The 16,298-nt window shown below is 38.2% G+C and overlaps 1 long non-coding RNA gene across 2 annotated transcripts in view; it reads left to right on the top strand.

Annotated features, from left to right (window-relative positions):
- The window catches only part of LOC130170466 (uncharacterized), a 63,176-nt gene that overhangs the window by 25,738 nt on the left and 21,140 nt on the right, over nucleotides 1-16,298 (top strand). The window contains exon 4 of one of the 2 annotated variants that reach the window (XR_008827997.1): nucleotides 9,097-9,864. The exons of the other annotated variant lie outside the window; for it this stretch is intronic. This is a non-coding gene — a long non-coding RNA (uncharacterized LOC130170466). Of the gene's footprint in view, nucleotides 1-9,096; nucleotides 9,865-16,298 lie in introns of those variants that run through there. 2 annotated transcript variants of the gene reach the window in all.

Below are 16,298 nucleotides of genomic sequence, written 5' to 3'. Positions count from 1 at the left end.
AAAGGTGAAGTGATTTTACACATCGAAGTCTGTTAACAGATCTTGGGAAGTACAACTACAAATGTGGAAAAAAAAAATTCTGATGAATTGCCTCAACTGATGTCATTAGAGGCAACATTTGTTTCGGTCTGAAGGCTACAAGTGTGAATATGAAGAAAAGAAAGAAGTGAGCTTACCAGTCCTCTGTAGCCCACTCCTTTCCATTTCTGCTTCAGGCCCCACGTCAAATAACCCAAATTGTCCCTTTAACTTAGTTTAGGTTGAGGATGTATCATGGTCATTGTTAAAAGCAGTGACAAAGTGGGGCTCATTTTCACCCTGGGAGCTTCATGCAGGAGACCAGCCCACTTGAGTTCACATCCTGTTGTACTGGAGATGTGTGTGTGTGTGTATATATATATATATAAAAGTAACCAACTTTGACTGTCTGTAGGAAACCTGAAGCCAAGAGTGGTCCTCTGTGTCAAAGTATGACTTTTTCTTGGCCCATCCAAATACCCTGACCTCCATAGACTTTGTGGATCTATAACAACATCACACTACTTCCTCTTTTGCTCCCACAAGAACACAAGAGTCGTAATACAACCAGTGGAGAGCTTTGTTACTTGAATGTTAGCATTATTAGGCAGTGGCTGAGACACTGATGCTATTGCTTTTTAAGGTGGACAGACAGGGGACAGCCTTTTTGATTATCTGTGTGATATAATCAATGTTTAATTCTTTAACATTGCAAAAAAGAGGAAATATAATGTGGCCTGAAACCCGATTGAAAACATGTATATTCCTAGATTGTCAGAATCTCTCCAGTATAACTGATTATCAACCTAAAAAATTTCCTTTTGACAATATAATGATAATATCCTGTCAAACATTTTGTTCCTTCTTGCCTTTTTGACTTTGTAAAATAAGAAGGCATAATCTATCAGAAAAGTAAGCTTAGTACCATTTCAGGGGATTATACTTATTTTAACACAGAAATTAATTTTGTGTTATAGGCAGAGGATTAATGCAACACATTAATCTGATACTTGTTAGTCCAACATTTCCCTGCCTGTTATAAAAGATCATTTTGCCTGATCGTATCACCTGGTATATCTGTTGTTCTAATGTGGTCATCAAACAGTTTCAGACAAACCTTTTTATCTGATTACCATGCGTGAGACCTGTGTGTTTCAGGCCACCTTGGTGGAGGCAGTAGGAACACGTTTTAAAGGAAACTTGACTGCTGTTTCTATGATCAGTCCCAGAATATTCACTCAGCCAGACACCAGGTTTTACAGCTTCAAGGCTCAATTGGAAGTGCATTTAAAGCAGATAATGGTCCATGGCAAAAAAGGCCAGGAAGTTCTGCAGGTTTGTTTTGGTCTAACAGAGCAGTGTCTGTTTGCAGCATGGAAATGTAGGTTGGAGGAATATCTCTTACAGATGCTCACTTTATTATTCACATCTGTACGATGTGATATCAGGCATCTTGTGTACTAAAAGAGATGTTTGAGTGTTTCAGTCTACCGCCTCTGAAGGAACATGTGCTCTCAAACTAAACTGGGATCAGTTTGCAGCAGTTTGATCCCATGTGTCTCCTCTGCTTTTCAAATGCTGGAACAGATAAGAAAAATGCAAGAGGTGGGGGAATAGCAGGGTATCAGCTTTCTGAAAATACATACCAACCATTTAAAGCCTTCACAAAAATATCATGAAATAAAATTTCTGTACCATAGTTAAACATGTTTATTGGAAGGATAAACCCCTTGGGGTGAACCATCTTGTTTTCAAGGGGGTCCTGTACACACAGTTCATACAATTCCTTAATATGTTGAAATGTTGTCTGTCTAGTGTTTACATCAAGTTTTGCCAGTTTCAGTGAATAATCACAGTATTCCCCTAAAACATAAATATACATTTTTTTCTTTGATACTTTGGTCCCTGCTTGTGTGTGTTTCAACCTGAAACACACATTATCAGCTTCAGGAGACAACATCCTCCCAAAGCAGTTTTTTAGCATGTTTTTTACATTTGTGTAGCGTGTGACTCCTAACCTGAAAGGAGATGGGGAACTCGCGAGGGACAGATCAAGCAAAGACTAGTCAAAATCAAAGCAGCAGAGGCCGAGATATTCTGACTTTTCTGTCTCAGGAACACAGGATACGTTTATAAAATGAAATCCCCCAGAACCTCAGAAGTTATCAGAGAACTGTTTTCACAGGTTGAGTAGTATTCCTTATGATGAGTAAACTGAACTTGGGTGGGTGAAATTGACTGAGTGCCTCTTAAAATCTATACTCCACTCAGCATTATAATTTGTGTAGTAAATGTTGGCTTTAAAAGTTTATAGTTTGTTCCTTCACATAGGACAGACTTCAGACTGTGTCAGTGTTCATTGTTTGATAGCCAACAGATATCACTTAAGAGTCGACCAAAGCCATTTTATTTAAATCAGAGAATGCACTTTAATCACTGCAAAATTATAATTATTATATGATAATTGATATGTTGACTTTGACAAACTTAGCTCTGAATGTGATCATCGGTTTCCAGACTGATTTCCAGAGTTTGTAGTGAAAGGTACAAATTCTGAATTTAAAACATATTTTTCTAGAAGAAATGTGACAAATTTTTCCATAAATGAACTATCCAATTCTTTCTCATATGAAATCTCTAGTAAAGTACAATTATCCATACTAATGCACAGCACTTGAGTAAAAACTCTCAGTAACTCTGTACCGATTTGTGATTGTGACATTATCACAGAATCCAGCTCTCTGCATCAGGTACGCTTCATAAAAAATTCAAAACACTTTCCCAGGCATTTGTAGCCAGAGGCTCTCAAGGTTTGTCTTTGTAACAATTTGATAATACTGGTCACACTGCATTGTGTGTCCTTGAGCCCTAACAAGGGCAAGAGATTTGTTTCCTAAGTCTGTACAGAAGCAAAGCAGGAAAAAAAAGCCCTGGTAACAGAAAGTCACTGCGATTGTTTTGAATGACAAGGCTGACAATTCTCAGAGTGCATTATTATATTAGCTTTGAAAGAAGTGAAAGAGCAATGGAGTGAGGCATTTGTTAAAGTAGAGGGTGGAAAGTGAAGGTAACAATAGACGTATTTAATACAATCATCTGCCATCCAGGAAGCAGCAAAAATGATTCATACCACCATTACACAATGCAATGAAATGTTATTGGGTATATGAAATTCTAATACACATGCATAATATTTAATAGTCTCTGCATTGTCGCCCACTTATTGTATTTGTGTGCACATAATAATTCCAGTGTTAACCCTTTCACTATTAGCTACAAGACCTGTTATCATGGTAACTGATGACTTGCTGAATCCAACAAGTAAGCAGCTTAGGGAGAAGCGAGTGTGCCTACGGTATCTGTAATCTACTTATCAATCAGAAATTGGATTAATCTTCAACAACAAAACAAAAACACATAGTGGGGCTTGGTGAAGATGACAAAACAATACTGCTCGTCTGTCTTTGAAACTTATTAAGCTCAGGAAATGCAGGAACATTTTTCATATACTTCCTTCTCCCACATCCCCTCGTCTCACCCACCCTTTCTTCTTGAGTCATCTTAGCTTAGTTAAAACTTTTAGGCTTTTTTTTTTTTCCTCCAACACAAGCCTTAACTGCTGTAGTCATTTCCTGCTCTTTCCTTGTCTGTTGCTACTGTGTCTTTACTCTTAACCAACAGTAATGAAGATGGATAGATAATGATCATGGAATTTAAAATGATTCTATTTAAAGGAGCTGTTTCTAAGTTTTTCTACTGCTCCATAGCCAACTTTAGCATTAACTGTTTACTTACCAGTCTTGACAAGAGCTTCAGCCATCATTGTGTTTACAATAAGAGAGGTTATAATATGCTCTCTGAGCAGTGCTAATTCTTCTGGGCAGACTGGATGCTACAGTAACTTGATACAAGCTAGATAGCTGGTTAGCATACTAACGTCAGTAGAAGAAAAGGAGTGATAGAAATAATTAACATGGGCTTTTCTGTCCACTGCTGGAGACCGCTCTTGGTGAGTAAAGGAATGAAGTTTGATGTAGAACTCACAACTTTTCTTCTAGACTGGTAGGTAAAAAGCTGTTAATGCTAACATTGGCTATGTAGCAATAGAATAACTCACAATTAAATTACTTTAGCAGTAAAACTTGAGATTCTCATTTTGCATCTTCCATTTATAACTGTCCGAGTCACAATATATCTACAAATTCCTACTGTTATCAAAGTGCTTTTATTGCCTAAATCCTAACCACAGACTGAATGGATTTTTGATTTTCACATTCATTTTTAAGAAAAGATCGTCTGATAAGTCTCTGAAATCAAACCACAAATGTGCTGACCTGCTTAAAATGCAGTATGCAGCCTAACAACATGGGTCAGTAGCAACACATATAGCAACTACATGGTTAAAGCACAATCATTGTCTTTTAACTCATTTCCTAAAAGTTTGAGAGACCGACCCAACTCTCTCCACAGTGACTTTATAGAAGTTGGATCAAAAACATCTGAAGTTACAGTGGAGAATAGGTGTTAGCTACTGTACTTTATCTAACAATATCTATTTATCTGCCCAGAGTGCAGTGCCAAAAAAAATCAATGTGGCTGAGAGCAGTTGTGAGGGGTTGATCACCTTACGTCGACCGGAGCCTTGTTCTCAATCAATGAGTTTGATGTTGGTTCAGTTGCTGGGAACGATTGATTGGTGGGAGACGTAATTGGTCTCATTTGACACTGTAGCAGGTTAGATTCAGACGGCTGGACGGGGGAACTGCACTGCAGGATGGGGAGTGGATCATGTGTGCACTTGGGTCCTGGAGAAAAGAACACAATCTTCCACTTGAGTAAAAGGACTTGAGGCACTTGGCCTCAAGGCTTTGATCCACTGTTTTTCTTTCATTTCACTGTCACAAAGATAAAATTTTCTGCAAAGTGAATTCATGTCCCTTCACCAAAAATATCCCTTTTAAGATATTTTGTGAAGGTTTATAAAAATGAAAGTCATGGCTGGCTATACCATAGAATTAAGCAGTATGGCTTCATTATTAACTTTTTATTATTCTTTATCAAATATTATGTAATAATAATTTGGCATTTAGGATAGTAATCTGCTTGGTGATATTTAAGACTAAAAAGGCTCATAAATATTGAAAGTATGTTTTGTAAGAGTCAATATACCACCTATGATTCAAATTATGTATATCTATAGTGAATGTAAAGCCACATAAATGTGGTTTTACTTTGGTAATCCCAAATTTGCTGGATTCAGTAGGAAAATTAAGACTCAAATTTATTTTCAAAGACATAAAAATTGTGGTTGTACCCTGTTTAGGATAACCTTCAATTTAACCAGCCCTTGTTAAACATTCCTAATCCCATTATATACATATGCACATACTTGTATAATTTGAATTCTTTGTAGTATTTGTTTAAATTATGAAGAAAGGTCTGTGGTGTTGTGCAATGGTTTTGATTTTGTCCTTTGTTTTAATCATTCTCAATGAAGACTGGTTTTATTAGCAAAGGTCAGGGAGTTAAATAATGGATTTTGAAAGGACAGAGTAATTATGATAGCGAGGAATGATGGACTAATGTGAATTTGGATCTTTCTCAGAGAATTGTCTCTGACTTCAAAAGAGAGCGTGATCTCTCCTCCTCCTGATCTTAATTTGTCAAACAAAGCAAATAAGAAGTGGAAAGTCAAGGTGGATTACGTATGAAAAAGTTGAGATGCAATTAACCTCTGACTGCAACATTAGCCAGACTTTTGCTAAAGCACGGGGCCTGTTCAGGTGGCGACCCAGCAAATCACGTCGAAAGAAAAGATAAACAGCCAGCTAAACCAGTTCTATAAATAATTTGTGAAATTATTTGGGTACGACAAACAAAAGAATTCACTTTGAAATAGGTATGCGGTGCAATGATCGTGCCATGGTGTCAGCCATTTTGTGTTCAGTGTAGTTTCCTGGTTGCTGAGCAGATTTAGTTGCACCTTGAATTGGTCTTTGCAGGAGTTTTCGTGAAATGTCTCTAATTTTTGTGCTTTGAGTGCAAATTCTACAATGGCTTGGTAATTTTCTTTCTAATTCCCTCTGTCCTCAGGCAAAGAGTGTTTGTACGTGCATGGCCACCTCTCTCACTCTTTCTCTCTCTGGCTCTCTCAGTCTCTCTCTCTTCCAAAAACTCTCTCTCTCCTCTCCCTCTCTCCGCACATATCCAGCTAATTAAACAAAAGCACATGAGTTGATTAAACAAGTAAATTGTGCTAGTCTGAGTTTGTGATAATTAGGATAACCCAGAGTTTCCTTAAGAACATTAACTGTGATGGATGTTTCATCCCCAACTTAGAATGGCTGCGCCTCGATGGCACAGGAGGATAAGAGCTCCTGTTGTGACAAAAAGAGAGAGAAACGAGACGAAATCAGTTTAATAATCTCGGACTCAGACGGCCCCTTGACGCCATTTGGTGGAGCTCACCGTTCTAAACAATGTATGTGCATAATATGTATGTGCTTTGGGTTTGGTTGGCCTCCTATAAGACTTACCTTTGAGAATATGGGACAGCCTTACTCGCATTTAAAGTGTCTTACAGTAGTGCCATGTACTGTGTTGTACAAATTTACACAGTGTTGGAAAATGTATTCGGATCCTTTAGCAGCAGTACCACACTGTAGAAACACTACATTTACACTATATTTTACTTAGTAGCAACAACAAGTCCTTTAAGTGTCTAAAGTAAAAGCAGAAGGTTCCCTATAAGTGTTATGTTTCCATGTCATCTGTGTTGGGAAGGTTACTTCCTAATTATTGGTTACTTCCCAACACAATCTAATATCTTATAGATTACTAATTACCCTGTTAAAAATGTACTAAGTAATGTAGCTGTTTGAATTATTTAATTAATGTAACTTATTACTTTTAGATACTCAGTCCCATTAATTCAGTCTGTTGGTGCATTGTAGAAATTTCCAAACATAATGCCCTCTCCAAGTTAATATTTAATGAAAACACAATGCTGAAGTTAGTGTGGTTATTAGATCTCACACCTATTACCTGTCTGACCCGTGTTGTCTGCAGATGGCTTTCCTGCTCGGCCAAAAGATGCAAAACAACAGAATGAATGTTATTTTCTACATACAAGCTTTTTACCAAAAAGAATATATTTGGAACCCCTTTGTGACCACCAACTTTTATCAAAAGTGAATTACAAGTGAGGCACAACACTAAAGCTTCTAGTACCTAGTAACAGCTGAATGTACTGGAGTATAATACTCAAGGAAAATACCTAAAAAATGGTACTTGTACTGTACCTGAATAAATGTACTGCTGATGAGCAGAGTGCGAGTTTGATATTGAGGACAATTTGTGAGATATGAAAGATGAAGAGACTGAGTCCTAGGAGACCGTAAATTATTTTTTAAAAATCTCAGAAAAACTTTCTGTTCTTTATGAGAACAGCATTTCGAGATAAAAATGGCCCTGTTTTCACCGAAGCCCTGAACTGGGTAAACGTCTGAAAAGTGGGTGAACGAATGAATGGATGGATGAAAGGCTTATCGTTTTATTAGTTTGTCAGACGTAAGTTCTATCAGTGAAAAGAAGAAAAAAGCTTCATTTTAGCTTTACTTTGTCTTCAGAAACTTCACCCATACAAAACTTACTCTGCATCAGTATTTTCTCCCATTTATCTGTGGGTGTGGAGAAACAAAGAGCCTATGCCAGTAAGTGGGATGAATGAGAAATGTTCTGTGGACACCAGACATCATTATTAAACCCATCTTTTCTCTTCAGAGACACCAGATTTCTTTTTTTCATGGTGAGACTAAACAAAAACTCTGAGAGGCAGAGCTTGAGGTAGAAACAGAAGTCAATTTTTCTCAACCAGACGACTCACTCATAATAAATAGAGATACACCTCAACCCTTGTGGTTTATTGACAGTGGCTTTACTACCTCATTGTTTGGGATATCAACGACCCCACCCTGGGTTGAAATAACAATAATAATAATGATAATAATAATTATAATACATATTTTTCTTTTCTTTATTATAACCAAATATGTAGAAAGAAGTTACAATTTACTTTGATACAGAGACTGCACATTTGATGAAGGTGACTAATTACAGAAATGAATATAAAGAATTATTATTACCAAATAACCATATATAACCATATATTAGATGTTTATAAGCTATATAATGCATGTGTATACTGCTATATTGTATGAACAAATATATATATATATATATTCTGTTTATTTGCCAAACCTTCACTCAGAAAAAAGACATATAAAGTATGTTATCCTATATCCTATGTGTTTGGTCTCAGTTAGAGCTCAGCGGGATCTATAATAATAGAAGTAATACATCATTTTCAGTAGTAGACGTCTGGAATATGTCATTTTTTCAAAATCATGTTGCTAAGCGTTTCTTATATTAGTGAATTATTAAATTAGGGACCATCAAGGTGACAGAACAATGTTAAGTATGTTTTCTTGGCTGTGAAAGAGAGCTATGTTTCACCACAACCAAAAAAAAAAAAAAACACTTAAATTTTACAGTCAAGGTGTTGAATAATTGAGAGACAGCATAAACAAGAACAGAAAATAATTGCATCTTTTCAGACTAAAGCACAAAGAAGCAGCAGTCACATGTTCAGATCTCTGCACTGCCTGTACCAGCTAACACAATTGATTGTATGTTTCCTTTTCTTTTAATTCATGGTAAGGGTCTTCATGAGCATGAAAGGTCAGCAGGCGAACAGTCCCCAGCAAGCCAGTCAGACAGCGCCGTGGCTAAAAACACGAGCAAGAGCAACCATAGGCCTTTTTACTTTCCTTGTTCCTTTCGCTCACAGATTGTATGAAACTGCAATCTGCGAGGGGATGAAACAGAGAGACAGTGGACAGAGGAGGAGGAGGAAGAAGGAAGCTGCTGGGGGGTGGGTGTAGGGGAGGGGACAGGCAAGACCTGATTAAAGACTGTCTTTGTTATGTAATTAGCTCCAAGAGAAGAAGGCCCCGCTGCTGCAGGGATGGAGAGCAGCTGGCCTGAGGTAGTCTAATTGCCTGTTCGGATTCTTTCCAGGCCTCATCCTCTGGAGCTCACACCCGTAATGGCACAGATGTTTACTGCTGGGTACGGCGGTGAAGGCTACATGGTAACCGCTGTCTATTTCTACTGTTGTGATCCAGTGACACGTCTCTCTCTCTCTCCTGGGACTGCCATATATCCACGATGTTTGAATGGGCTCAGCTGCTACAGCAAGGAAAAGTGCCTATTTATAGGGCGAACACTGACAGGATTGCGTGTTCATCCTTGAATCAGTGTGTTCTCATTTGAAACCGATAAATTATTCATCCAGTATTATTCCCCTATTTTGGAATCTCTTAACTTGTGGCTGTGAATTTTTGATTTTAATTTTGACCTCAAGAGTTATTGACTCTTGATCCTGTTTGAAGTTGCACCGTAGTCTGAGGGCTGTTATTAATGTTCTCAGCAGCTCGCTGCTGTCAGGGAAAGGTGTTCATTGTTTTGCTTAGCAGGGGGACAGACCTGGGCAGCTTCTATCTTTTTTGAGGAATATTAAACCATATTTCCTTAGGGCTCCTAACTATATTTAACACCACATTTAACAGTTATTTTTTTTCCTGTCAATGAGAGATAAATGCTGCTGTGAATTTGTTGGCTTTTATTATCTACCTGTATTTTACTCTGGATAAATCTCTAAGAACCCAACCTCAAGGCAACAGATTTAGCCCCACAAAATATGAAGAAAATATTTGTAATTTACTATCTATATTTGCACATTACATATTTCGTGTCTATCTGGAAACTCACTGCAATTATAATAGCTTAAACTGTGGCATTAGAATGGATCCTCCTCCATAATAATAATAATAATAATAATAATAATAATAATCATAATAATAAATAATTGAATTAATTAGTGCAGAGTGGAGAAAACTAATTACAACCAAGCAGATAACGTAAATAGTAAAACAAAATTCCACCTGTGTCTGTGTGCATATCTTCATATCTGTGTTTACACTGTCTTGTGTTCATAGATGCTTAATGGTTTTGTTCATTTACATTCAAGATACATTTTTCTGTTCCACAACAGGACAAATGAGCTTTAATTTACATGCTGAAAAGAAGGCAACAAAAAGTATAATGTAATGATCAAATGTTACAATGAAGATCCTTTTGATCTGTTAGCAACTCCGTTTTTTTTTCTCCCCCCCTTTTACATCCTCCCGACCACCTGCACTGAAGTGTGTGTGTGTGTGTGTGTGTGTGTGTGTGTGTGTGTGTGTGTGTGTGTGTGTGTGTGTGTGTGTGTGTTTCTGTAAGGATGTCTCTTTGCGAGAGACGAAGAGAGGGAGCATGGGCATCCACATCTATCTACTCTGTGTGCAATGTAGCTCACAAACCCGGAGGTGTGCAGGTGTTGTGTTTTTTTCTTGAGGGAGGGACACTAATGCAGTAATCATTTGCAGTCCCTTGTCAAAATTATTCTTCTCAATCTGAGTGGTGTCAGTGCTTATTTCAATATTTTGTTGGCTAGGATTACCCTTACACCAGAGTGCGCGCACAATGAGACACACACACACCCACACACACTCGTGTGCTACACACCTGCTCCACAGAAACCAGCCAAACACCTGCATCTTCCTGTCTCCCCAGGTCTGCCCACTCTTCCCTGATGGCCAGCGCGCCTCTTCTTCTTCCCTTTTTTCTCATTTCTATCTGACTCACAGCTTGTGGGACTCGGACACATTTTGATGACCAATACCCACCTCCTACACACACACACGCACCCACGCATACGCTTACACACACACACACACACACACACACACACACACACACACACACACACACACACACACACACACACACACACACACACACACACACACCTCATTCTTTGTAGCTTTTGCTGATATTAAAAAGGAGAAAGCAGCTGGGTCTATGCAGAATAATGAGGTCAAAGCCATTCTAATAAGTCTGGGGGATGAGCCCAATGCCAGTAGGGCAAGAGGAATGAGAAATGAGGAAGAAAAGAATAAAAGGAGAGCAGTACTCCAGGACAAATAAAGCCATGGCTGAAACCACCGTGGCTGTCTGCCTAGTCTGTCTAGGTCTGCCATTCAAGTCAAGTCAACTTTATTTCTATAGCACATTTAAACACAGCTTGAGCTGACCAAAGTGCTTTACAAAGGGCAATTAAAATCAATAAAATAAGCATGTAAAACAAATGTATACAGTGCAATAAAGGTATACAGTACATAAGAGACATATAAGTATAATAACACAAACAAGAGTGAGTGCTCAATATGAACATGACAATGGACTAGGAGGTTAGTGAGCTATTAGGGCAGTGAATAAAGATACGTCTTTAATCTAGATTTATAAATGGAGATGGAAGGAGCACATCTGATGTCCGGTGGCAGGAGGTTCCATAGTTTTGTAGCTGCAACTGCGGAAGCTCTGTCACCAGTAAAAGTTTCATTGATGTAGTAAATATTACTGATTAATAAATTGTGTTTACTATTTAAGCCAGTCATTTTTAATTGACACAATTTTGTGGCCTTTTCTTATTTTGCATCATTATGTTGTGCTACAGTCATTGTAAATAATTAAGAAGAAATCTGCAAAACATAAGTGTTTTGAAAAAAATAAAGCATTGTTACTCCTTACTGTAATTGTGTCCTTACTGCAATTACCCAGTAAACAAATTAAGAAATGAATCAGTTGATGATCAGTCAAGAGTTGATGACGATCATTGTTAAATGTTTACGTCATGTCTCCTGACAATCCGAGACTCAGCTCCCTGAGTCCGTTGATGAGTCTCTTGCTCACCAGTTTAAAAGCATCTCAGCAGTCTTGGTGATTCCCAAAAATGTATAATAGTATCCACCCACCAGTTGTCATCCTACCACTGGAATAAAGTCCCCTGTCAGTGGCAGAGATTTAGCCAAGAGCCCTTCAGTTGTTAGACAGCCTTGCTACCTATAGACCATTATGCCACCCAAAGGTTGTTCCCTCATAAGGTTGATTCCATCTGAATTGAGGCCGTAATTTACCCTGTGCAGCTCCTGTGAATGCTGTTTGAGAGGTAGGTACAGGCTGTCAAATCCATCCCTGCCATGATAAATAGCCATTTACTGTGGAATGGCAGCAGGATAGGGCAGGTAGAGACACTGAGGCACTCACAATGTCTCTGGAAGTGTTTTCTCAGACAGCCGGGGTGGTGAGCCAGGCTCAGCCACACATGTCTTTGCTACGCACTTGGCAATTGCCATAGAGCTTGACAGACTACCCTGGTCTTGGCAGGCATGTCTGTAAATCATAATACCATGGTAACATCTGCAGAACTTTGCACTGTATACAGTGGCAATTATACATTACATCCAAAGAGCTTTGCTTTGTAATTGTTGAAACAGCAGACATAAGTTTAAATGGTTAGGCAGGCTAATTCAAAAAGATTTAAAACGTTTTCTAATTCTGTGGTACAGAGAGGCGAGGTAACACTTTTAAATACATGACAGCATACTTAGTGAAGGACTTTAGAAGTAAATTGGCTTGTGTGTAAGTTTGTGTGAGAAAAGCATGCACAATGAAGTGGAAATGCTAATACTCAGTAAAGAGGCACCTTTGTGCTCTCTCATTATCAGTAAACAATGTGCTGGTGCAAAGGATTCAATGGTAAGAAATATATAGACTTCGTCTGCAAACAGAGGGAAGAAACAGGAAAAACAATGCAAATACAAACATAAAAACAAAGAAAAATGCATTTCATTTACCCATAGCTGAGTCACAAAGAAAATAATCAGGAATCCAGAAAAGAATGATATTGTGAGTCACTGGTGCCGTTTTCTGCATAAAAGATTGAGCAGTGATTCTGCTTGTGACTGGCTGAAGCGAAGGTCGTTAACCTGTTATTTCAAAGCCTCTAATTTTGTGCTGACGCAAGCCTGGAGAAAGTGCAAACACAATTTTAATGGCATATTAGACATTTTGTTGTTTATACCTATTTGGGGGCACAGTAGAGTTTGTTTTGCAGATCAGGAAGTGTCATTCCAGTCCTCGTTTTGGAATGAAATTGGTGCAAAGTGCAAAAAGTAATTTTCGTGGCAAAAGTACAGACCTTTCAAAATAACAAAAATAACTTTGATGTATGAGTTTTGCCTCTTTTACTTTGCTGCAATTTTTTTTCATCTAACACAAATTTATATGTGACTGTTCTTGTCAGAGTAATGTGTCATTCTTACAAATGACGTTATCCACAGCTGCTTGTAAGATGTATAAGGTCCTTCCTTTTGCATCAGTTAAATACCTGCAGCCATTATAATACAGCTGCAAGAATGAAATGTGAATTTCATCTCTAGTTTCTAATTTGAGGGCAAATGCCCAAACACAAAACATGTCCATCCACTGATAGTAATACTAAAAAGTTCTACTTATGCTGCTTTCATGCAGTTAGAGAAAAGAGGAATGCATCAGCCATGTCAACAACATATGTTTGCATTCAAAGTGATACAGATCTCTAGCAGTTGTAAGTAAATGTGACTCTTGTCCAGAGGAAGTAGTGTGACATTATTAAAGAGCCACAAAATGTAGAGAGGGAGGAGGTCAGAGTGGATGGACGGGCCACATAATAAAACAATGAATTTAACACAGGACGTTATTTTGTTCCAGTTTCCAACCAGCAGTCAACCTTGGTTTTTTGTAACCATGACTATGGTGATTGCTCAACCTTTTTTTGTTGTAACCATAACAACAAAGGGCCCTTAGTCTTAATGAAGTAGTCATCTTAACCCAAACCATGATCTTTCATTCGCCAAATTGAATTTGTGCCTAAACATAACAAAAGGTAGTGCATCAGTAGAGTACAACATGACTGACTTATTCTTGTACATTTAATTGAATTCGTATGTAATTCTGAACGGATTCTTCTCTAGCCTTTATGTATTATGATTTACAGTTATTGCCTGAAACTACAATATAAAATAAAACTGCATTCATAATGTCAATGAATATTACATTTTCGTTCCAACATGATCATGATGTTAAATCTGGCCCACAGTATACTGGATGTAATAAAGAAATCATGTGGTGCTACTTACGACCAGTACACATATCTTTCTTTTTGTTGTTGTTCCACAGACATGAAATTCTCAATGTTCCTTAGCATATGAAATAATTTAACTCAGGATGTAGGAACTTATCAAATGGAATATCAAACCACATATGCTTTGGATTGCTGTGGCTGTTTCCTGGTGCCTATCTTTAGCTATTGTCCCCCGTGGTCCTGTTTTTTAATGGAAAATATGCCTACCAAATGTCTGCCGAGTCTCCTGAGAAGAGAGCAAAACATTCGGTAGACAAATAGACAGGGAGAGCCACATGCACAGACACACAGCACTGCACAGTATAAAACTCAGATTCGTGTTAGACACCTTTTTAAGACACATACAGGAGCGACAGATTTTTTGGAAAATACTGTGCGTTGAGAACTGTTTGCTGAGAACTGTCTGTGTGTATAAATGCTTTTCCATATTTTCTTGTTCACAATCACTCTGCTTTATTGTGACGTTATCTCTGTTTATTAATACCACAGACAAAACTACCTGCCATGCTCATGTCTGCATTGTCAATATATCAGAACATGTTTAGTGATGCAGTCTGTCAGGTCAACAGGGTGTTCACATAAGTGGACTGCTTTGTCTTGTTTGATTTCCTCAAGAGTCAAACTTATTTTAATATGGCTGTATTGAATGACATATCTGTTGGTTTAACCTGGTGTATAGTCAGTAAATTTAATCCTCAGGTCCACTGATTTGCTCATTGATGCAGAACCTGTGAAATACTCATCTCTTAACCTTCCTTTAGTTTTACTTTGAAAATGTCTTTACTGCTATTGTGCCATTTTTATTTGTCTTTCTATTTTTTCCTTTTAGATATTTTGTCTTGTTTACAATGCCTCTGCTTCAATGTGGCACATACATGTTGTTACATGTAAAATGTCAAGGAGGTTTTTCTTAAAATAATTTTTAATCGCAGTGTAAAGAACCTTAAGCTTTTTTACTTCTGTGAAAGGGGCTACATGGTTTGTAAGTTAGAAAATATTATCATAATAATAATGTATGGGTTTTTTTTGTTTGTTTGTTTTTTTCCCCTGAAAGTTTTTCCACTTTCAATGACATACTGTAAAAAAAGAAAATATATATTTTTGCTTGTGACCTAAAAACGATGCCGGCTAATTTTCTGTCAACTATCTAATTAATTGGCTAATTGTTTCATTTCTAATAATAACAACACATTCAACAACCATTGGCACACTGACACACACACACACACACAAACACACACACGCACACACACAAAGCCCAGCCCCAGATGGATCCACCGTACGTGTGACAGACTCTGCTCTCCTCATGAACACTGCCCTTTACAGAGGGGGAGGTCAAAAGTACACCACACAGCGGGATGTGAGACTACAAACAGCACCAAACATATGGGAAAGCGTAATGTCATATGGCAGCTCTGGATATACAGCCAGTCTTCGGCTGCTGCGTCCATATAAAGTTTACCATGAATTTCCACCCAACTCCATCCATGGGGGAAATGGGGAGATTCATAGACACTTCATGGGGCTGTTAGTCTGTCTCACTAAATGCCCTTTAGAATGCCACAGGTGTACATTTTGAGTAAATCAAGTCGATATTTATGGCAACTCTTTTAGGAGGAAATAAGTTTTCTCCTCGGGGGGAACATCGGTTATCTTCCAGCCCACTGCAGATGGCGAACCTGGTCGTAATATATCCAACTGCTACATAGTGGAGGAGGTGGAAGAGAGTATTTCCGCAGCTGCACGCAGTATTTTGCAGGGATCCCAGAATTGCAAAATAGTCGTTCCAGGAGTCTTTCCACATTGCAATCAAACTGAATTGTAGTTTAGGCCTTGCAGCACAAAAACGCTGCGGTCCAATGCTGAGTTTGGACAGAGAGGAGTGTATAATCCAATGCTCATTTGTGACACATTTGAGTTTGATATTCACAACTCTGTCCTGGTCAGCTCCAGGCCACCTGTTATGTCAATGATGGATGCCAGTGTAAGCACTCAGCTAGTAGCTGAAATGTACAGTATATGACTACTATTCAGATTGTAAATGGTTGTGAGTGTGTATTTGTCATGGTTCCTTATCGTCACCTGCTGTGTGCCTGAGAGCAGTAAGCGAGCGCGCACGAGCACAAACACACACACACACACGGCGAGAGAG

Source organism: Seriola aureovittata, chromosome 6 (assembly GCF_021018895.1).
Source record: "Seriola aureovittata isolate HTS-2021-v1 ecotype China chromosome 6, ASM2101889v1, whole genome shotgun sequence".
NCBI classification, from domain to species: domain Eukaryota; kingdom Metazoa; phylum Chordata; class Actinopteri; order Carangiformes; family Carangidae; genus Seriola; species Seriola aureovittata.
Note: the sequence above shows the minus strand (reverse complement) of the source record. Positions and strands in the feature narration are given on the sequence as shown.